This window comes from Oncorhynchus keta, chromosome 4, assembly GCF_023373465.1.
Source record: "Oncorhynchus keta strain PuntledgeMale-10-30-2019 chromosome 4, Oket_V2, whole genome shotgun sequence".
In the NCBI taxonomy this organism is placed as follows: domain Eukaryota; kingdom Metazoa; phylum Chordata; class Actinopteri; order Salmoniformes; family Salmonidae; genus Oncorhynchus; species Oncorhynchus keta.
In genome coordinates, this window is record NC_068424.1 from 12,171,015 (window position 1) to 12,181,799 (window position 10,785).

Sequence of the window (10,785 nt, forward strand, 5' to 3'; positions counted from 1 at the left end):
ATGAGAACTAGAACCCTCACAGTACTGTACAGTATGAGTGATTATACTATATATGTTGATGAGAACTAGAACCCTCACAGTACTGTGCAGTATGAGTGTTATACTATACATGTTGATGAGAACTAGAACCCTCACAGTACTGTACAGTATGAGTGTTATACTATACATGTTTGGTGAGAACTAGAACCCTCACAGTACTGTACAGTATGAGTGATTATACTATACATGTTGATGAGAACTAGAACCCTCACAGTACTGTACAGTATGAGTGTTATACTATACATGTTGATGAGAACTAGAACACTCACAGTACTGTACAGTATGAGTGATTATACTATACATGTTGATGAGAACTATAACCCTCACAGTACTGTGCAGTATGAGTGATTATACTATACATGTTGATGAGAACTAGAACCCTCACAGTACTGTACAGTATGAGTGATTATACTATACATGTTGATGAGAACTATAACCCTCACAGTACTGTGCAGTATGAGTGTTATACTATACATGTTGATGAGAACTAGAACCCTCACAGTACTGTACAGTATGAGTGATTATAGTATACATGTTGGTGAGAACTAGAACCCTCACAGTACTGTACAGTATGAGTGATTATACTATACATGTTGATGAGAACAAGAACCCTCACAGTACTGTACAGTATGAGTGATTATACTATACATGTTGATGAGAACTAGAACCCTCACAGTACTGTACAGTATGAGTGATTATACTATACATGTTGATGAGAACTAGAACCCTCACAGTACTGTACAGTATGAGTGTTATACTATACATGTTGATGAGAACTAGAACACTCACAGTACTGTACAGTATGAGTGATTATACTATACATGTTGATGAGAACTAGAACCCTCACAGTACTGTACAGTATGAGTGATTATACTATACATGTTGATGAGAACTAGAACCCTCACAGTACTGTACAGTATGAGTGATTATACTATACATGTTGATGAGAACTAGAAACCTCCCAGTACTGTGCAGTATGAGTGATTATACTATACATGTTGATGAGAACTAGAACCCTCACAGTACTGTACAGTATGAGTGATTATACTATACATGTTGATGAGAACTAGAACCCTCACAGTACTGTGCAGTATGAGTGTTATACTATACATGTTGATGAGAACTAGAACCCTCACAGTACTGTACAGTATGAGTGATTATAGTATACATGTTGGTGAGAACTAGAACCCTCACAGTACTGTACAGTATGAGTGATTATACTATACATGTTGATGAGAACAAGAACCCTCACAGTACTGTACAGTATGAGTGATTATACTATACATGTTGATGAGAACTAGAACCCTCACAGTACTGTACAGTATGAGTGATTATACTATACATGTTGATGAGAACTAGAACCCTCACAGTACTGTACAGTATGAGTGTTATACTATACATGTTGATGATAACTAGAACCCTCACAGTACTGTACAGTATGAGTGATTATACTATACATGTTGATGAGAACTAGAACCCTCACAGTACTGTGCAGTATGAGTGTTATACTATACATGTTGATGAGAACTAGAACCCTCACAGTACTGTACAGTATGAGTGATTATACTATACATGTTGATGAGAACTAGAACCCTCACAGTACTGTACAGTATGAGTGATTATGGTATACATGTTGATGAGAACCAGAACCCTCACAGTACTGTGCAGTATGAGTGATTATACTATACATGTTGATGAGAACTAGAACCCTCACAGTACTGTGCAGTATGAGTGATTATGGTATACATGTTGATGAGAACTAGAACACTCACAGTACTGTGCAGTATGAGTGATTATAGTATACATGTTGATGAGAACTATAACCCTCACAGTAATGTGCAGTATGAGTGATTATGTTGATATACATGTTGTATACATGTTGATGAGAACTAGAACCCTCACAGTACTGTGCAGTATGAGTGATTATGGTATACATGTTGATGAGAACTAGAACCCTCACAGTACTGTGCAGTATGAGTGATTATGTTGATATACATGTTGTATACATGTTGATGAGAACTAGAACCCTCACAGTACTGTGCAGTATGAGTGATTATGTTGATATACATGTTGTATACATGTTGATGAGAACTAGAACCCTCACAGTACTGTGCAGTATGAGTGATTATGGTATACATGTTGATGAGAACTAGAACCCTCACAGTACTGTGCAGTATGAGTGATTATGTTGATATACATGTTGTATACATGTTGATGAGAACTAGAACCCTCACAGTACTGTGCAGTATGAGTGATTATGTTGATATACATGTTGTATACATGTTGATGAGAACTAGAACCCTCACAGTACTGTGCAGTATCAGTATGAGTGATTATAGTATACATGTTGATGAGAACTAGAACCCTCACAGTACTGTGCAGTATGAGTGATTATACTATACATGTTGATGAGAACTAGAACCCTCACAGTACTGTGCAGTATGAGTGATTATGTTGATATACATGTTGTATACATGTTGATAATGTTTTTTAAATTATTATTATTGCAGCCCTGGAATTTAAGGAAGTCGTTTTTTGTTTCAAATGTTTTATTTTTCACAAGTAAATGACTATATGCAAAGATATAGAAAAAAAATCTAGGCGATTGAAGCAAACTGCTGCCTTTCTGATTGATTCTAGTTACTTATACTTTAGTACAGTCAGTAAAGTGAAAAGGTGTTATTCTTATTATATAATAAAATACTGATTTATGTGAAAAATCTTTCACACTTCAAAGAGAAAAGTGAATCATTTATGTAATGCTCCCTGTTGTTAGTGTTTTTTAGGACAGTGTATTATGCGTGATGGTGTATGCTTTCGGAGTGTTCTGGTCCAACGAGCTTATTTTGAGACATGTATGAAGTGTTTTGGTGGTTTGAGTGAGTTTTGGAGGTGAGATGAACTGTTTGGCCCTCAGATGCGTTGTCAGGGCCGTTGTCGGTGGAAGAAGGTGAGGACCAAAGCTCAGCGTGGTCTGGGTTCACAATGTTAATATTTCATCAATCAAACTGAACACTGAAATACTAAACAACAAAACAGTCCCGTCTGGTGAAGACAAACAACAGAAAATAATCACCCACAACCCAAGGGTGAAAACAGGCTGCCTAAGTATGGTTCTCAATCAGGGACAACGATTGACAGCTGCCTCTGATTGAGAACCATACCAGGCCAAACACAGAAATCCCAAATCATAGAAAAAAGAACATAGACTGCCCACCCCAACTCACACCCTGACCATCCCAAAACAAAGACAAAACAAAGGAACTAAGGTCAGAACGTGACATGCGTGTTGGTAATGCAGACTGTGTGAGGAGTTTTGAAAAAGTGGCTTCAGTATTGACCGATGCTTGTTAGCAATTGAAAAAAAACTGTAATGCGTTTGAGCCAATCAGTCGTGTTGTGACAAGGTAGGGTTGGTATACAGAAGACAGAAGGTAGGTTTGATGTCTTTACTATTATTCTACAATGTAGAAAATAAAAACCCTTGAATGTGTAGGTGTGTCCAAACATTTGACTGGTACGGTACATCTGTCTTATGACAGGCCTCTGAGCTTTCATTGGAATTATCCGTAGAGCTGACCTGTCATAGAGTTATGATCAATAGAGTCTACAGGTATGATCTATAGAGTCTACAGGTATGATCTATAGAGTCTACAGGTATGATCAATAGAGTCTACAGGTATGATCTATAGAGTCTACAGGTATGATATATAGAGTCTATAGGTATGATATATAGAGTCTACAGGTATGATCTATAGAGTCTACAGGTATGATCTATAGAGTCTACAGGTATTATATATAGAGTCTACAGGTATGATCTATAGAGTCTACAGGTATGATCTATAGAGCCTACAGGTATAATCTAGAGAGTCTACAGGTATGATCTATAGAGCCTACAGGTATAATCTAGAGAGTCTACAGGTATGATCTATAGAGCCTACAGGTCTGATCTATAGAGTCTACAGGTATGATATATAGAGTCTACAGGTATGATCTATAGAGTCTACAGGTATGATATATAGAGTCTACAGGTATGATCTATAGAGTCTACAGGTATGATCTATAGAGTCTACAGGTATGATCTATAGAGTCTACAGGTATGATATATAGAGTCTACAGGTATGATATATAGAGTCTACAGGTATGATCTATAGAGTCTACAGGTATGATCTATAGAGTCTACAGGTATGATCTATAGAGTCTACAGATATGATATATAGAGTCTTCAGGTATGATCAATAGAGTCTACAGGTATGATATATAGAGTCTACAGATATGATATATAGAGTCTTCAGGTGTGATCTATAGTCTACAAGTATGATCTATAGAGTCTACAGGTATGATCTATAGAGTCTACAGGTATGATCTATAGAGTCTTCAAGTATGATCAATAGAGTCTACAGGTATGATCTATAGAGTCTACAGGTATGATATATAGAGTCTACAGGTATGATCTATAGAGTCTACAGGTATGATCTATAGAGTCTACAGGTATGATCTATAGATTCTTCAGGTATGATCAATAGAATCTACAGGTATGATCTATAGAGTCTACAGGTATGATCTATAGAGTCTAAAGGTGTGATCTATAGAGTCTACAGGTATGATCTATAGAGTCAACAGGTATGATATATAGAGTCTACAGGTATGATCTATAGAGTCTACAGGTATGATATATAGAGTCTATTGGTGTGATATATAGAGTCTACAGGTATGATCTATAGAGTCTACAGGTATGATCTATAGAGTCTACAGGTATTATATATAGAGTCTACAGGTATGATCTATAGAGTCTACAGGTATGATCTATAGAGCCTACAGGTATAATCTAGAGAGTCTACAGGTATGATCTAGGTATGATCTATAGAGCCTACAGGTATAATCTAGAGAGTCTACAGGTATGATCTATAGATCAGGTCTGATCTATAGAGTCTACAGGTATGATCTATAGAGTCTACAGGTATGTCTGATCTATATGAGTCTACAGGATCTATATGATGATATAGAGTCTACAGGTATGATCTATAGAGTCTACAGGTATGTATGATCTAGGTAGATCTATAGAGTCTACAGGTATGATCTATAGAGTCTACAGGTATGATCTATAGAGTCTACAGGATATATAGATGTATGATATAGAGTCAGGTATGATATTAGGTGTGATATATAGAGTCTACAGGTATGATCTATAGAGTCTACAGGTATGATCTATAGAGTCTACAGGTATTATATATAGAGTCTACAGGTATGATCTATAGAGTCTACAGGTATGATCTATAGAGCCTACAGGTGATAATCTAGATGATCAATAGTCTACAGGTATGATCTATAGAGTCTACAGGTATGTATAGATCTAGGTGTGATCTATAGAGTCTACAGGTATGATCTATAGAGCCTACAGGTCTGATCTATAGAGTCTACAGGTATGATATATAGAGTCTACAGGTATGATCTATAGAGTCTACAGGTATGATCTATAGAGTCTACAGGTATGATATATAGAGTCTACAGGTATGATCTATAGAGTCTACAGGTATGATCTATAGAGTCTACAGGTATGATCTATAGAGTCTACAGGTATGATATATAGAGTCTACACTGGTATGATCTATAGAGTCTACAGGTATGATCTATAGAGTCTACAGGTATGATCTATAGAGTCTACAGGTATGATCTATAGAGTCTACAGGTATGATCTATAGAGTCTACAGGTATGATCTATAGAGTCTCTACAGGTATGATCTATAGAGTCTACAGGTATGATCTATAGAGTCTACAGGTATGATCTATAGAGTCTACAGGTATGATATATAGAGTCTACATGATCTATAGAGTCTGATATAGAGTCTACAGGTATGATCTATAGAGTCAGGTATGATCTATAGACAGGTATGATCTATAGAGTCTACAGGTATGATATATAGAGTCTACAGGTATGATCTATAGAGTCTACAGGTATGATCTATAGAGCCTGATCAGGTATAATCTAGTCTACAGGATGATCTATAGAGTCTACAGGTATGATCTATAGAGCCTACAGGTATGATCTATAGAGCCTGATCTATAGAGCCTATAATCTAGAGAGTCTACAGGTATGATCTATAGAGCCTACAGGTCTGATCTATAGAGTCTACAGGTATGATATATAGAGTCTACAGGTATGATCTATATGATCTATAGAGTCTACAGGTATGATATATAGAGTCTACAGGTATGATCTATAGAGTCTACAGGTATGATCTATAGAGTCTACAGGTATGATCTATAGAGTCTACAGGTATGATATATAGAGTCTACAGGTATGATATATAGAGTCTACAGGTATGATCTATAGAGTCTACAGGTATGATCTATAGAGTCTACAGGTATGATCTATAGAGTCTACAGATATGATATATAGAGTCTTCAGGTATGATCAATAGAGTCTACAGGTATGATATATAGAGTCTACAGATATGATATATAGAGTCTTCAGGTGTGATCTATAGTCTACAAGTATGATCTATAGAGTCTACAGGTATGATCTATAGAGTCTACAGGTATGATCTATAGAGTCTTCAAGTATGATCAATAGAGTCTACAGGTATGATCTATAGAGTCTACAGGTATGATATATAGAGTCTACAGGTATGATCTATAGAGTCTACAGGTATGATCTATAGAGTCTACAGGTATGATCTATAGATTCTTCAGGTATGATCAATAGAATCTACAGGTATGATCTATAGAGTCTACAGGTATGATCTATAGAGTCTAAAGGTGTGATCTATAGAGTCTACAGGTATGATCTATAGAGTCAACAGGTATGATATATAGAGTCTACAGGTATGATCTATAGAGTCTACAGGTATGATATATAGAGTCTATTGGTGTGATATATAGAGTCTACAGGTATGATCTATAGAGTCTACAGGTATGATCTATAGAGTCTACAGGTATTATATATAGAGTCTACAGGTATGATCTATAGAGTCTACAGGTATGATCTATAGAGCCTACAGGTATAATCTAGAGAGTCTACAGGTATGATCTATAGAGCCTACAGGTATAATCTAGAGAGTCTACAGGTATGATCTATAGAGCCTACAGGTCTGATCTATAGAGTCTACAGGTATGATATATAGAGTCTACAGGTATGATCTATAGAGTCTACAGGTATGATCTATAGAGTCTACAGGTATGATATATAGAGTCTACAGGTATGATCTATAGAGTCTACAGGTATGATCTATAGAGTCTACAGGTATGATATATAGAGTCTACAGGTATGATATATAGAGTCTACTGGTATGATCTATAGAGTCTACAGGTATGATCTATAGAGTCTACAGGTATGATCTATAGAGTCTACAGGTATGATATATAGAGTCTACAGGTATGATCTATAGAGTCTACAGGTATGATCTATAGAGTCTACAGGTATGATCTATAGAGTCTACAGGTATGATATATAGAGTCTACAGGTATGATCTATATAGTCTACAGGTATGATCTATAGAGTCTACAGGTATGATCTATAGAGTCTACAGGTATGATATATAGAGTCTACAGGTATGATCTATAGAGTCTACAGGTATGATCTAGAGAGCCTTCAGGTATGATCTATAGAGTCTACAGGTATGATCTAGAGAGCCTTCAGGTATGATCTATAGAGTCTACAGGTATGATCTATAGAGCCTACAGGTATAATCTATAAAGCCTTCAGGTATGATTAGATATGTGCAGAGTGAAGCCTTGAAGCACATGCAGACAGCTGTAGAGTGCAGAGTGGTTTGACCAAGTTGTATTTACTCAGAACGCGATCTGAAGCTTTCTTTCAGGAGGGATGTTTGGTTTGGGTGCTGTATGTATTCCAGTGATGTCATCATTTGGAGGATTTAGGCAGCCTACAACATTGCGTGTATCTGTGACTAGAACATGTTCACCTATTTTTCCTTGTTGACATCGATGCACTGATTTTGATCTTAATGCAGGATGTCCTCTCCTGACCTGTGGGAGAGAAAAAAAAAGGGAAAACATTGAGAGAATCTTCCCTGCGGTCTGTTGAACTTGGCACTGACCTCTGTGATAGAGGAATGACTACCACAGAAGAACTTTGCTTATAGCATGTCCTGCCACGTTGTCCTGGTATGATACAGGGCTTAGTAAGCCTTACAGCCAAACAAGTCTTTTCTACAGGAAAGGCGTTGCAGCTTGTGTATGGCTTGTTTCTCCCTCCTGTAGGGCCCCTGGACTGGGCGGGAGAAAAGGGGAGGGAGAAAGAGAATGAAAGAAAGAAAAACAGAAGATGGACAGACGGAGAGATAGAGAGTGACGAACAGACAGAGAGATAGAGAGTGACGAACAGACAGAGAGATAGAGAGTGACGAACAGACAGAGAGATAGAGAGTGACGAACAGACAGAGAGATAGAGAGTGACGAATAGACAAGTAAACAGGCAGATACAGACAGACAGACAGACAGACAGACAGACAGACAGACAGACAGACAGACAGACAGACAGACAGACAGACAGACAGACAGACAGAAAATCCTTACATGACTTCCGTGCCAAAGAGAGCCAAAGGCTTTAAGCTATACTGTGGTCACATTGGATTTAACTGTAGCAGCAAGGACAGGCCAGCCCAGGACAGGACACACCAGGACAGGCCAGCCCAGGACAGGCCAGCCCAGGACAGGCCAGCCCAGGACAGGCCAGCCCAGGACAGGCCAGCCCAGGACAGGCCAGCCCAGGACAGGCCAGCCCAGGACAGGCCAGCCCAGGACAGACCAGCCCAGGACAGGCCAGCCCAGGACAGGCCAGCCCAGGACAGGCCAGCCCAGGACAGGCCAGCCCAGGACAGGCCAGCCCAGGACAGGACACACCAGTGTTGTTGAGATGGTAATCACTGCATATCCCTGAGGTATAGTACTCTCTGATTACTTTATCTTTCTCAGTGACCAGATTATGTTCAGAATCAGGGAGGATAATCAGATTTTTAGTGGGATTATTTGGACAGGTTGTGATTGGTTACATTAGTCCGGGCAGAGACAGATGTCATCAGATAGATGTATGCCAGAGAGATTGTTGCTCTGTGACATACATGATTGACTTGTTCCGCCAACATCAGTGAGAGTTATGGGCGTATCTATGTTAGATTATTGTCAGATCTCTGTCTGTGTTGGTGTGTTAGCTGGCATATCAGTCAGCAGCGTAATGACAGCCTTTATGTATCAGAGTGTTTAGTGGCTGGAGCAGATCATTATGTAATAAATCAATTGGTTTCCATGGATACTTAGGTGTGTTGTTGCCTTGGAGACACCAAGATGTGAAGCAATCCCAGGAGAACAATCGTTGTGAAAACAAAGTGGAAAGTGATCAGTGCGCTCCAACACCACTCAGTACCAACAGCAGGGGGATAGAATAGACAGGTGAGACACCCCACACACACACACACACACACACACACACACACACACACACACACACACACACACACACACACACACACACACACACACACACACACACACACACACACACACACACACACACGCACGCACGCACACACACACACACACACACACACACGCACACACACGCACGCACGCACACGCACGCATTTAGGGGTTAGGGATTAGGGGTTAGAGGTTAGGGGTAGGGGTAAGGGTTAAGTGGTTAGGGTTAGGGTTAGCGTTAGAACTAGGGTTAGGGTTATGGGTTAGGGTTATGGTTAGAACAAGGGTTCGGGGTAAGGGGTTAGGGTTATGGTTAGGACTAGGTTTATGTTTAGAACTAGGGTTCGGGGAAAGGGGTAGGGGTTAAGGTTAGGGTTAGACCTAGGGTTAGGGGTTAGGGTTAGGGTCAGGTTCAGGGTTAGGTGTTAGAACTAGGATTAGAGGTTAGGGTTAGGGTCAGGTGTTAGGGAAAATATGATTTTGAATGGAAATAAATTTTAGGTCCCCACGAGGACAGAAAAACACATTTGTGTGTGTGGTGTGCATGCGTGCGTACGTACATCTGTCTCAAGACATGACAATTACATGATAAAGACAAGTTATTACAAGTGTGATTTATGGCATTAATTATTAGTTCCACTTTTCCACTATTGCTAAACAATCCCAGGTAAACATGAACATAAATCATGAGAGGAACAGAGAGAGAAGGGGAGAGGAGGAAAGACAAGAGAAGGGGAGAGGAGGAAAGACAAGAGAAGGGGAGAGGAGGAAAGACTGGAGAAGGGGAGATGAGGAAATACTAGAGAAGGGGAGAGGAGGAAAGACTAGAGAAGGGGAGAGGAGGAAAGACAAGAGAAGGGGAGATGAGGAAAGACTAGAGAAGGGGAGAGGAGGAAAGACTAGAGAAGGGGAGAGGAGGAAAGACAAGAGAAGGGGAGAAGAGGAAGGACAAGAGAAAGGGGAGAGGAGGAAAGACAAGAGAAGGGGAGAGGAGGAAAGACTAGAGAAGGGGAGAGGAGGAAAGACTAGAGAAGGGGAGAGGAGGAACGACTAGAGAAGGCGAGAGGAGGACAGACAAGAGAAGGGGAGAGAGTGAAAGACTAGAGAACGGGAGAGAGAGTGAGAGACTAGAGAAGGGGAGAGGAGGAAAGACAAGAGAAGGGGAGAGGAGGAAAGACTAGAGAAGGGGAGAGGAGGAAAGACTAGAGAAGGGGAGAGAGAGTGAGAGACTAGAGAAGGGGAGAGAGAGTGAGAGACGACAGGAGAGAGAGTGAGAGACTAGAGAAGGGGAAAGAGGGTGAGAGACTA

General features: G+C 39.7%; 1 protein-coding gene across 2 annotated transcripts in view; it reads left to right on the plus strand.

Moving 5' to 3' along the window:
• Window positions 1-8,217: 8,217 nt before the first annotated feature.
• Window positions 8,218-10,785, plus strand: part of LOC118376122 (serine-rich adhesin for platelets-like) — a 13,379-nt gene continuing 10,811 nt past the window's right edge. For both annotated transcript variants that reach the window (XM_052500461.1, XM_052500462.1), the window contains exons 1-2: window positions 8,218-8,942; window positions 9,319-9,450. The gene's annotated coding sequence lies outside the window, so the exon portion shown is untranslated. The remainder of the gene's footprint in view (window positions 8,943-9,318; window positions 9,451-10,785) is intronic.